Raw genomic sequence first — 11449 nt, 5'->3', positions numbered from 1 at the left:
TAAAGAGATGCATGTGATTAAGCTTTTTACCCAGAAGGCAAGATGCTTATACACTCAGCTACAAGGAAATGCTTTCTCACCTAAGTGCACAGAACTAGCTAATTATGCATATATTACCCCGTTAATTATCTGTTTCTGAATGATGAATTATAACCTATGTGCCTCCCATATCTAGACTGAAAATGTCTGGATTACCACTAGATATGTATAAAGTAATACAGAAAATACTAACAGCTGCCCCTTATTCCTTATCTGAATTTCTGCAGTTCAAATATGGCAGACCTAATCAGATAAACTGATATAAAATAAGACATTATTTTAATATTTCCTTTCTACCCTATTCAAACAGAATCTTTCTGTTCTACAAACAAAGAGAAGGAATATCTTTGTCATGAGACAGATTTAAAGATATCCAGGTAGTCAGCCAGAATGATACGCAGGTAGTCCTCGACTTACAATAGTTTGTTTAGTGACCGTTCAAAGTTATGTCACTGAAAAGTGACCTATGACCATTTTTCGCACTTATAACCATTTCAGCATTCCCATGGTCACATGATCAAAATTTAGATCCTTGGCAACAGGCTAATGTTTATGATGGATGCAGGGTCCCAGGGTCATGTGATCACCTTTTCCCGACCTTCTGAGAAGCAAAGTCGATGGGGAAGCCATATTTACTTAACAACTATGCTACTAACTTAAAAACTGCCATGATTCACTTAACAACTATGGCAAGAAAAGCTGTAAAATGGGGCAAAACTCACTTAACAAATATCTCAGTGACACAAATGTTGGACTCAATTGTGGTCATAAGTTGAGGATTACCTGTACATGATCTGGGTATGATATACATGATCTTGTTCCTGATTTTGCGGATTTTTCTCTCTCAAGATTATACAGTACACATTTTGATCCCTGAAACATTTCTCATTTCAGAGGGAAAAAAAGCGGTATCCTATTCATTATTATGTCTTTTCAGAAAGACCCTGTCTGCAATTGTATCTATTTCTCTCCATTGTAAATCCCTATTTAATATGTGCACAGCACACACATACATTCAGTTAAAGGATATAGCTATCATGGGTATTGAAAAAAACAACACCATAATCTCTAGATCAGAAGAAAATAGTTGCCAGGTTTGCTTATTTGGTATTCAGCTTCCTTCATAAAGTACATATACTACCATTATTAAGTATTTAAAGCCAGCAAAATATCCACCCCATAATACTGTAATAGTCCTGGTTTCCACAAAGTAGTTCCTGAATCACTGGTGCTCAGGAGACACCCTCCCTCTATTTCCTCTCAGCAGAGACAGCACATTCTTCTATTCTGTCTTTCAAATGAAGGAGGTCAATTCATTACTGGGCTTTAAGTTTTGCGAGAGAAGGCAGAAAAGGCAAACATCTGCTATGCTAGGATTTCACAGATACCAAACAGATGCAACTTTAGTTGGCAGAGAAAAACTGTAGCAACATCCTTTCCACAGGAGTGAACAGCACTTTGGGTAACAATACAGTGTCTGACATAATGATGAATTATCCCGATCCTCTCCGTGTTGACTAATTTTGTGACTGGCTGATGATGCTTTTGGTATCAAAAGCAGCAGGGTTACATTATTTTTAGTACATCGTGGCCTGAAATGAGACAAAGTTGGTATGAGAACAGTAAATCAAACTGTAGTTGCAAGACCACTTCAACAATGCTATCAATAACAGCAGCATCCAAAATTTACAAATAAAGAAATAAATATGAAACAAATGAAGAAGATGGAACTCCTGGTTAAGGCTGGTGGTACTAAAAATGCCCAGGCAGTCTATACCACAAGCCATGCCATCTCTGATGTCACAGAATGTAATACAAATACTAGATCATATTCTACTCGGTTTAGTATTCACCCCTTCCAAAATTAATAGAAGTAAATGGGAGAGCCTTGATGGTTAGAATTTTCTGTTTTGAAGCAATTTCCTTTTGGAAGATTGACTTCTTAATTGTTTAAACAAAGAACCATCCTCTTCTTTTCTTCTCCCTACGCTTGGTATTCTACTTTTATTACTTTATGGTTTTTAACTAACTGCTTGTTGATTGACTATGTTTTTCCAAAATAGTGTCAGTGCTTCATAAGAAGCTCAGTTTGCTTTAGGTTACTGTAAATAATTTTGGCTTCATGGCTATTCCTCTATTTTGTCAAAGTTATGTAGTTATGTAGTTATGTAGTTATGTAGTTGCCCACTGCAACTACATAGCCAAAAAGGCATTAAGAGTTGTTAACCTAATCCTACGAAGTTTTTTCTCTGGTAATATCACACTACTAACCAGAGCATACAAAACATTTGCTAGACCAATACTCGAATACAGTTCATCAGTCTGGAACCCTCATTACGTATCTGATATTAGCACAATTGAGAAAGTCCAGAAATATTTCACAAGAAGAGTTCTCCACTCTTCTACTCGTTGTAGAATACCTTATGCCACCAGACTTGAAATTCTAAAACTAGAAAACCTTGAATTACGCCGTCTTCGGTCGGACTTAAGCATGGTATATAAAATCATACATTGCAATGTCCTACCTGTCAATGAATACTTCAGCTTCAACCATAACAACACAAGAGCACACAATAGATACAAACTCAAAGTAAAACGCACCAAACTTGATTGCAGGAAATACGACTTCAGCAATAGAGTGGTCAATGTCTGGAATACTCTACCCGACTCTATAGTCTCTTCCCAAACCCCAAAAACTTTAACCTTAGACTGTCTACTATTGACCTCACCCCTTTCCTAAGAGGTCTGTAGGGGCGTGCATAAGCGCACCATCATGCCTACCGTCCCTGTCCTATTGTTTCTCTTATTCTTTTATTTTTCTTATATGTACCCATTTCATGTATTCACAACTATGTATACACTTATACTTATTATCTTGTAAACAATTGGCAAATCAAATAAAATAAAAATAAAAAAATAAAAGTTATGGAAAATAGCTCCAAAGCCTGAATCTCTGAGACAGATAATATTGAATGGTACTGACAGGACAGGCAGAGGAATATGTGGCAAATGTAGGGTATGTTAGTCTAAGCATGAGAAGTTTCGTTGCAACATGTTTAATTGTTTGTTTTTTTAATCCCCAAATCACTTTTGTTGGAGAAGATGCAAAAGGGTAGAAGCATAGTATATTTAACATTACTACAGAATTTCTAAATTGTTTATAAAATGTCTGTTTACATTGTCTGAATTTCCTGAATTTTGTTTTATTTATTATAATTTTATCCCACCTTTATTATTTTATAACTAATACAAGGCTCAAACATACATAATACTTCTTTCTCCTCCTACTTTCCCAACAGAAATTCTGTAAGAATTTATTTTATTTATTAGAATTTTATCCCACCTTTATTATTTTATAACTAATACAAGGCTCAAACATACATAATACTTCTTTCTCCTCCTACTTTCCCAACAGAAATTCTGTAAGAATTTATTTTATTTATTAGAATTTTATCCCACCTTTATTATTTTATAACTAATACAAGGCTCAAACATACATAATACTTCTTTCTCCTCCTACTTTCCCAACAGAAATTCTGTAAGATGGATTGGGTGAGAGAGAATGACTGGCCCAAAGTCACCCAGCCAGCTTTCATGCCTAGGGCGGGACTAGAATTCACAGTCTCCTGGTTTCTAGGCCAGCACCTTAACCACTTCACCAAACAGGCTATTCCAGTCAGAAGGCAATTTTCAAAATACACAGAAGCATAATAACCTAACTCAGAGTTCACAAAAATGTGCAAGCTTTCAAGATCCTTAGTCCTCTTCATTGGGCGAGAAATTATTACTGCAAGTTCTATGAAAAATGGTTAAAAGAACTAGGTTAAAAGAAGAGAAGCATGATTGCCATCTTTAAATATTAGAAGGGATGTCACAAAGAAAAGAGTATGGATTTATTCTTTACACAGGTAGTCCTCAGCTTATGACCACAATTGAGCCTAACATTTCTGTTGCTAAGTGAAGCATTTGTTAAATGAGTTTGCCTCATTTTATGACCTTTCTTGTCATAGTTGTTATGTGAATCATTGCAGTTGTTAAGTTAGTGTCATGGTTGCTAAGTGGATCTGGCTTCCCCATTGACTCTGCTTGTAAGAAAGTCACAAAAGGGAATCATATGACCCTGGGACACTGCAACTGCCATAACTATGAGTCAGTTGCCAAGCATCTGAATTTTTTTCACACAGCCACGGGGATGCGGCAATGGGCATAATTATGAAAAATGGTCATAAGTCACCTTTTTCACTGTCGTTGTAACTTTGAATGGTCAGTAAATTAACTGTTGTAAGTCAAGGACTACCTTTAGCGCTCAAACGTAAGATAAGAAGCAATGGGTATAAGCTTTAGAGAGAGATTTGAACCTGAACTAAGCAGAAATATCCTGACTGAAAGCAATGGAAATTTTCAAACAAAGATTTCTCTGGAATGGTTTGAAGATTCCTGCCTTGGGAAGAACTAGAAGATCTCCAAGATTCCTTCCAAATGTATGATTTTATGAAAACAATCTTATACATACATACATATATACACCCATACACAGAGAGAGAGAGAGAGAGAGAGAAGAGAGAAAGCACACTATTACACAAACACATCTGCAATCTTTGTATAAAATATACAGGTTTGTTTCAAACAAAAGTAGAATTTTAACAGTTTTTAAAGTAAAATTGTACTTATTTGTAGTAGAATATTCTATTTAAAAAAATCAACTTAAGCCAAGTAAGTAAAATTGTATGTTCACATTATCCTATTGATGTTACAATTACATCAGCTTGTTGGGAAAAAAATTAAGTTAACCAACAATTCAGTTGTTTGTGTTGCAAAAAGGGGACGATTCATTCTTGATGTGGATGTGGTTGAGAAGGAAAATACAAGAACTAATTAAATTTTAAAATATTATAGCAGGGACATTGAATAAAAAATATTTTACAGTTGCCTTCAGCTAAAGTGAAGCCGAACATGACAGATTTTTTTAAAACAGAAAAACATGAAAAGACACAAAACTGGCTGTGGACTTGTGGTAAAATTTCCCAGAAAGATGAACATTCTTGGCAGTTTCTTAAAGACAAAAATATATTGTAATGAATACTACTGAAAGATATTTCTGTTTATTATGTAATTTGCATTTCTCTACAGTATTAACTTTATAAGCACTTGCAGATCAAATTCTCATTATAGATGATTTTATCAGCAACGAATACTTTTAAAGTTAGGCTGCATTTGAATCAGCCAAGGTCAGAATTGTGTTCTTTCTAAAATGTTAAGATTCATTTACTGAGTATTGCTGTAATTTAAAAAAAAAAAAATTCAAAACCCTGGTACCAGAGAAGGAATTAATGAAGAATATTGATTCATCTATTCCAGATCAGCAAATGACAATTACAGTATATACTGTATGATTTTTATAAAACTGCAAAATTGCATACAATGCTTTAGAATTAATATTATTCACTGTTCTAATTATATTTTTCAGCAGTACCAAAGCCAGTGAATAAACTGGTCTTGTTTTCTTGTCATTCAGCCACATTAAAGACTTCCATGTATTAAAAACTGGTTTACACATTTTAAAACCACCTTGAATTAACACTAAGATTTTTTACAAGCCAGCCATGGGTACTGCTGTTCTAATTTCTGTGCTATATTAAACATCATGATGATTTAATCCATTGTCCTTTATAGAATATCTTCATGAAATATGATGTGGGAAGAAGACCTGCGCTAAGCTGATCCCAAATCTAAATCCTGCAGTATGACCTGGAACCATTTCTTCAGTCCAGAAATCCGAAGTAAAACATAACCAATAGATATTTATTCAGTTTCTTCATCAAGATATCCATCAAAAGGAAGCCATCTCCTAATTCTCTTAGTTATCTCAGTAGCTTTTGATTATGAGTTGGGGATTGTGAAATGCAGTGGTTCTGCTCCTTTCTCAGTTGGCTGATTCAATCAGGGGTAATGGAAAAGGAGATGTGATCTCAGGTCCTTGCTTTTTGGGGTTCTACAAGAGCCAGTACCTTCTCCACACTTTTTAACAGCTGTATGAAAGAAGTCATTTAGTAACTTGGTGTACTATTGGTATGAAGACCCATGAACAGGATAGGTACTATCCCAAGCAAATGGGGGTATGTATCCTTCTACTCTATGGTGTAGTGAGCAAGAAAAATCTTGTTTTCTCATTTCCAACCAATTTCTTTAACCCTTTGAACTTAATTTTAGTCTTGGCATTAAGTATGCTACCCAATCTTTTGTCACCTGCAGATTTGAAAAGAATTTCTTCTCTATCCAACCTGTAAAGATGAGATTCAATAAAAGTTTACAGCTCAGCCTCTACAAATCAGATTGTTAGAGCCTTAGTTCATGATGGTTTACTGCAAACTATGTTTCTTCAGCTTTGTAACAAATGAAAAGTCTTAGTATTTAGATCAGTTAATAGAGACAGAAGAAATTACAAAGAAAGGAAAAGATGAGGCTAGCCTAAAGAAGAATCATTGCAGGTACACAAAAGTAGGTGAGAAAAATTGTAGAACAGTCTGTGCTACCCTTTGCTTTCCAGATGGGTTGAAGTAATGAATATTTTCAATACCTACCCATTTTGCTACTCTTCAAAATTAAGCTAATTCCACAATGTCACAATAGCCATTTGATTGCTACCACAGTTATTTAGCATCAACAATGTATTGGCTCAGTTACCATACAGAATGTGTGACAATGTTTGACAATTAGTAGGACTACTTTGAGGAAGACCAGCTGGAACCAGTGGTGGTATTCTACCAGTGTGGTCTGGTTCTACCGAGCCGATAGCGGCAATGAGCAGCGGAGACCAAACTGGTTCTGTCACTCTGCTGTTGGTCCCACCCACCTGCCTGGACTTCCATACTCACCTTTATCCTCTGCTTTTGAAGCGCAACTGCTTTATGCGGCACAGAGTGCCGTGGGGCAGCTGCTGAAGTGACAGGGAGAGTGCAGGCTTGCAGGAGGTGAGTTGGAATGCCTCTGCGCCTACACAAACGTCTCTGTGCCTGCAAAGTGCATTTTTGGTGCGCGTGCCCACCAAGACACACCCGCTGAACTGGTGATAAAAACTTTGATTCCCAACACCGGCTGGAACTAAAAAAATATGCAATGTTGTATTAGGTTACTACTAAATTGGGATTGCTTGAACAACCATAATTATGGCAAATATTGTAGCAACAAATAATAAAAAAAAACAATTAATGGAATTTGCATTATTGATGTCTGATTGTTCTACAGAAATGGAAAATTCCCAGAATATAATGTTATATAGTGTGTAATTCTACATAATATATAGTCCTCGACTTATGACCACAATCGAGGCCAAAATTTCTATTGCTAAATGAGACATTTGTTAAGGGAATTTTGCCCCAGTTTACGACCTTTCTTGCAACAGTTGTTAAGTGAATTACTGCAGTTGTTAAGTTAGTAGCATAGTTGTTAAGTGGAATCTGCCTTCCCCATTGACTTCGTTGGTTAGGTCACAAAAGATGATCACATGAACCCAGACACTGCAACTATTATAAATATGAATCTACACCTCGATTTTGATCATATGATCACCGGGATGTGAAAAACAGCCATAAGTCACTTTTTTTCACTGCTGTTTTAACTTCAAATGGTCACTAAATGAACTGTTGAAAGTCGAGGACTACCTGTGTAGATGTTTTTGTGCCTGCCACCTCAACCTGTTCTCAGAATAATCTGCCAATCTTCCAAGGATTCTCTATTGGTTTCATTGAGATAATTCATTCCTCTTTTCTATTGCCTTCCCATTATTTTATTTTCCTTCACCTTCACAAGCATATTTGTTCTTTTTGCCCATCACCCTCTTACACCACACTCCTACGAAGTTTCTGCTTTTTGATCATTGCCTTACAGGAGAAAACTGTCTTTAATTTGTCCATGAGTAATTGATGGCTTCTTCTTGCAGTTCCTGATATTCTTAGACTGAATCCATCCTTCAATCCATATTTCAAAATGTGTGTATCACCTTTTCTCGGATGCTAGCTTCCACAGCTTAATCTTATTACTACTTTAATTTTTCTGATTTTTGTCATAGACATAACCTTAACTTCCATGAATTGTCTAAGGATCTTTCCACATTTGCCCTTAATTATTAGGGGTGTTTGAGGATGTGGTCAAACAAGTCAATATGCTAGTTTCAATGGTACAATCATTACTCCCCAATCTGGGATGCTGCCTGTGCCAAGGGCCCCACCTCCTGTCCTCCTGGCTATATTGTTAACAGGCCTGGTGTCTTGCTTTGTATGTATTAGAATCGGACATTTTAACATTTTTTTTTACCATTTTAAATGGTTGTTACTGTTCTTATTATTTTAAAACATTTTTGGGGTTTTAATTGTAGTATATGAGCCACCCAGAATCGTTGGCTAAGATGGGCAGCTATAGAAATCCAATAAATTAATTAATAAAAATCAATCAATCAATCTGCCTATTTCTGTTGTGTGTCATGCAGAACAGGCAGAGCTTGATTTTATTGTTCAAATTGACCACACATTTTTACCACTTTTTTTAAAACCCACCTTTGGACTTCCATGGCCCTAAGCACAAACTAGCCCTGTTGCTTCTTTCTTCTCCCTTGTGTCCTTACGAGATCTCCTTCATCTCATTCCTGAGCCATAACTGAGGAAGACAAATTATCTTTACTGGTATTTTATTGTCAAAGTACCTTTCATCTTAAGCTGGTAGCATCCAAGAACAATCTAAAATTTACTTGTTATATTGAAGATAAGGTCAGATAGCCAGTAGCTAATGAGATCAGCACTAATTTACCATTTCACACTCTTCCAGTCCTTGGTTGGCATTATCTGCCACCAACTGGATGCTGCTGCACTAAAGAGCCAATTACAGCAGTACCGTGTCAGGGACTTATCAAAACCATATCAGGATGCAGCCAGGTACAATAAATGCTTAACTCTAAAGCAGGGGTACCAAACTCAAGGCCAGCCTGCTGGGTGCTTAGATCTGGCCACCTTGGAAACAGCAAAGGACTGTGGTGCCTCTACCAGTGAAAATAGAGCTCGGGTGGGCTACATACGACCCTCCCATCCTGTTTTCGATGGCAGAGAGTTCAGGAGGCCATCCCAGCTGAAAACCGAACCCAGGAACCTGTTTTCTCTGGCAGAGCACTTGGTGCCCCCGACATGAGTGACACTGAGCTGGCCACGCCCACCCTGGCCACGCCCACCCTGGCCACGCCACCCCAGCCACTTGAGGTTATACACAACCTTGATGCGGCCCTCAAATGAAATCGAGTTTGACATCCCTGCTCTAAAGTCCTTTCCGATTTAGTGCAAGACTGAAACAATAAAGCCCCCACTGTCCCCCAAGCAGCATGGAAGAATATTCAGGGTGGCATTTGTCACCATTATAAACGGAGAGGAATGCTAAGTAAGAGTGCTGCTTGCAAACCAATTTTGTTTGGGATTCTAATTTCCCTTTTAAAAAAACAACAACCATATTCAGACTGATTGGAGAATAGGAGGAGGAGAGGCATAATAATGAGACTAAGATTATGGAGAGAGTCCTGCAGACCCATCTCATTTGTTACAGTTTCCCTCATGGTTGGGAGATGTTTCCCCATTGCTGGTGACAGGAGACTCAACCCATCATCACTTGGTCAATCTATCTAAATTTCTATCCCATATCATTCAAATACTCATGGCATAGCCAGTTACGCTTTGCAATATGCAAAACCAGGATATCAGCACATCTATGTATCAGCACAGAGACAGCTGAGGCAGAAGAGGAAACAGTACCAGGGAGAATGATATACTTTTCTGCTAACTCAAAAATGGAGAGATTAAGCATTTTAACTCAGTAATAGAATAGGATCAAAATCTGGCAATCCCTCTCTAGATTAGCTTCTTTACTTCTCCAGCACACCACCCATCCCGAGCCCAGTAAAACAATCCTACCTACTGCTTTACCATCAACTGTAAATTCTCTAAGCATCACTTTTGTCTTCCTGCTATTTAATAGTAATCTAAAGTTTTCACATTTTTATTTTTATAATGAACTCTTCTAAATCATCCTTACCTTTAGAATGTCTTCACCAGAAGCTCCTGTACCCACAACTCTCTTGCCCACAAAGTTAAGGTGGTGTCTTCTCAAGATGTGGGTCAGTGGTGGTGTGGAAAGGGAATTTCACGAAGGCAGTAGTGTCACAAAAAACAGGAAAAGCCCAAGGGGAACATCAGGTCAGCCAGAAAACAAACTTACACAGGAAAAGGAATTAAAAAAAAGTATTAAAGAATCCCTATAGACAAAAGCCTAAGTAATTAAGAAAACTAGACAAATAGGAAAAGGAAAACAAAAGATAATTTAGAAAACCCTTACAAACACAGGACATACCAAATAAGCAAAACAAACAGACAAAAAACACAAAATATAAATTACAAAAAGGACAGACAGGAGATTGCCACAGAACAAATATGAAAAACTATCTTAAAGCTAAAAGAGATTACAGAAAACCAATAATACAATCTGGCCACCCTGCGGAGTTTGCCTTCCGCACCCCGCGAAGTTTGCCCTCCGGCGAGAATAAAGACAAACTCAAACAGGTTTTGAAACATTAGGCACAAATACAAACACTCACACAAAATCAACTTACAAAGGGAGAAAAGGGTATAAAAAACCAGGGACTTACTATAAGAAGCTAGCTAGCCCAGGAACGCAGACTTCTCGCTGTTCTCCGCCTTCCTGAAAAATAAAAAAATCCAGCTTTCAAGCAGTTGTCCGTATCCTTGCACCGGAGCTCTCCTAGTAGGAAAATCGAATCCTCGAAAGAAAGGCATTTTGACACCTTTCAACAGTGGGATTCAATTTTTTTTTTACTACCGGTTCTGTGGGTGTGGCTTGGTGGGCGTGGCAGGGGAAGGATACTGTAAAATCTCCAGTCAGAGGTGGTATTTGCCAGTTCTCCAAACTACTCAAAATTTCCGCTACTGGTTCTCCAGAACTGGTCAGAACCTGCTGAATACCACCTCAAATTTAGTGGGCACTCCACTTGATGCATTTACACTTCTATAGACAATGTTTAGTTCAGGTTTTCTTCCCCTCCCTTCTTTCCATCTTACTTTCATAAGTATAGTGGGACATATGAAATTGTTGCAGTCAAATCTTAGATCCCCCACCAAGCTATTAATACATCCTGAACTACCATATTCCTACCTCCAATTTAGGCTGCATGATACTAGATCTATAAATTGATTGACACTAAAACTAATGGCTGATGGGGTATCTAGAACTATGAATTGATTTCTAAACACCAGTACATTTGTTCCATGAGAGCCAGCTTTGGTTAGTGGTTAAGGCATCAATCTAGAAACCAGGAGACCCACTTTAGGCCAAAGCCAGCTGGGTGACTTTGGGCCAGTCA

General features: G+C 37.5%; 1 long non-coding RNA gene across 1 annotated transcript in view; it reads left to right on the top strand.

Moving 5' to 3' along the window:
• Window positions 1–11449, top strand: part of LOC148133404 (uncharacterized) — a 240444-nt gene that overhangs the window by 134637 nt on the left and 94358 nt on the right. The window lies entirely within an intron of this gene.

Source organism: Notechis scutatus, chromosome 1 (assembly GCF_049901735.1).
Source record: "Notechis scutatus isolate UNSWTSFEM ecotype Mainland chromosome 1, rNotScu1.2, whole genome shotgun sequence".
Lineage (NCBI taxonomy): Eukaryota > Metazoa > Chordata > Lepidosauria > Squamata > Elapidae > Notechis > Notechis scutatus.
The sequence above is the reverse complement of the archived record's forward strand: the minus strand, read 5'-3'. Positions and strand labels throughout refer to the sequence as shown.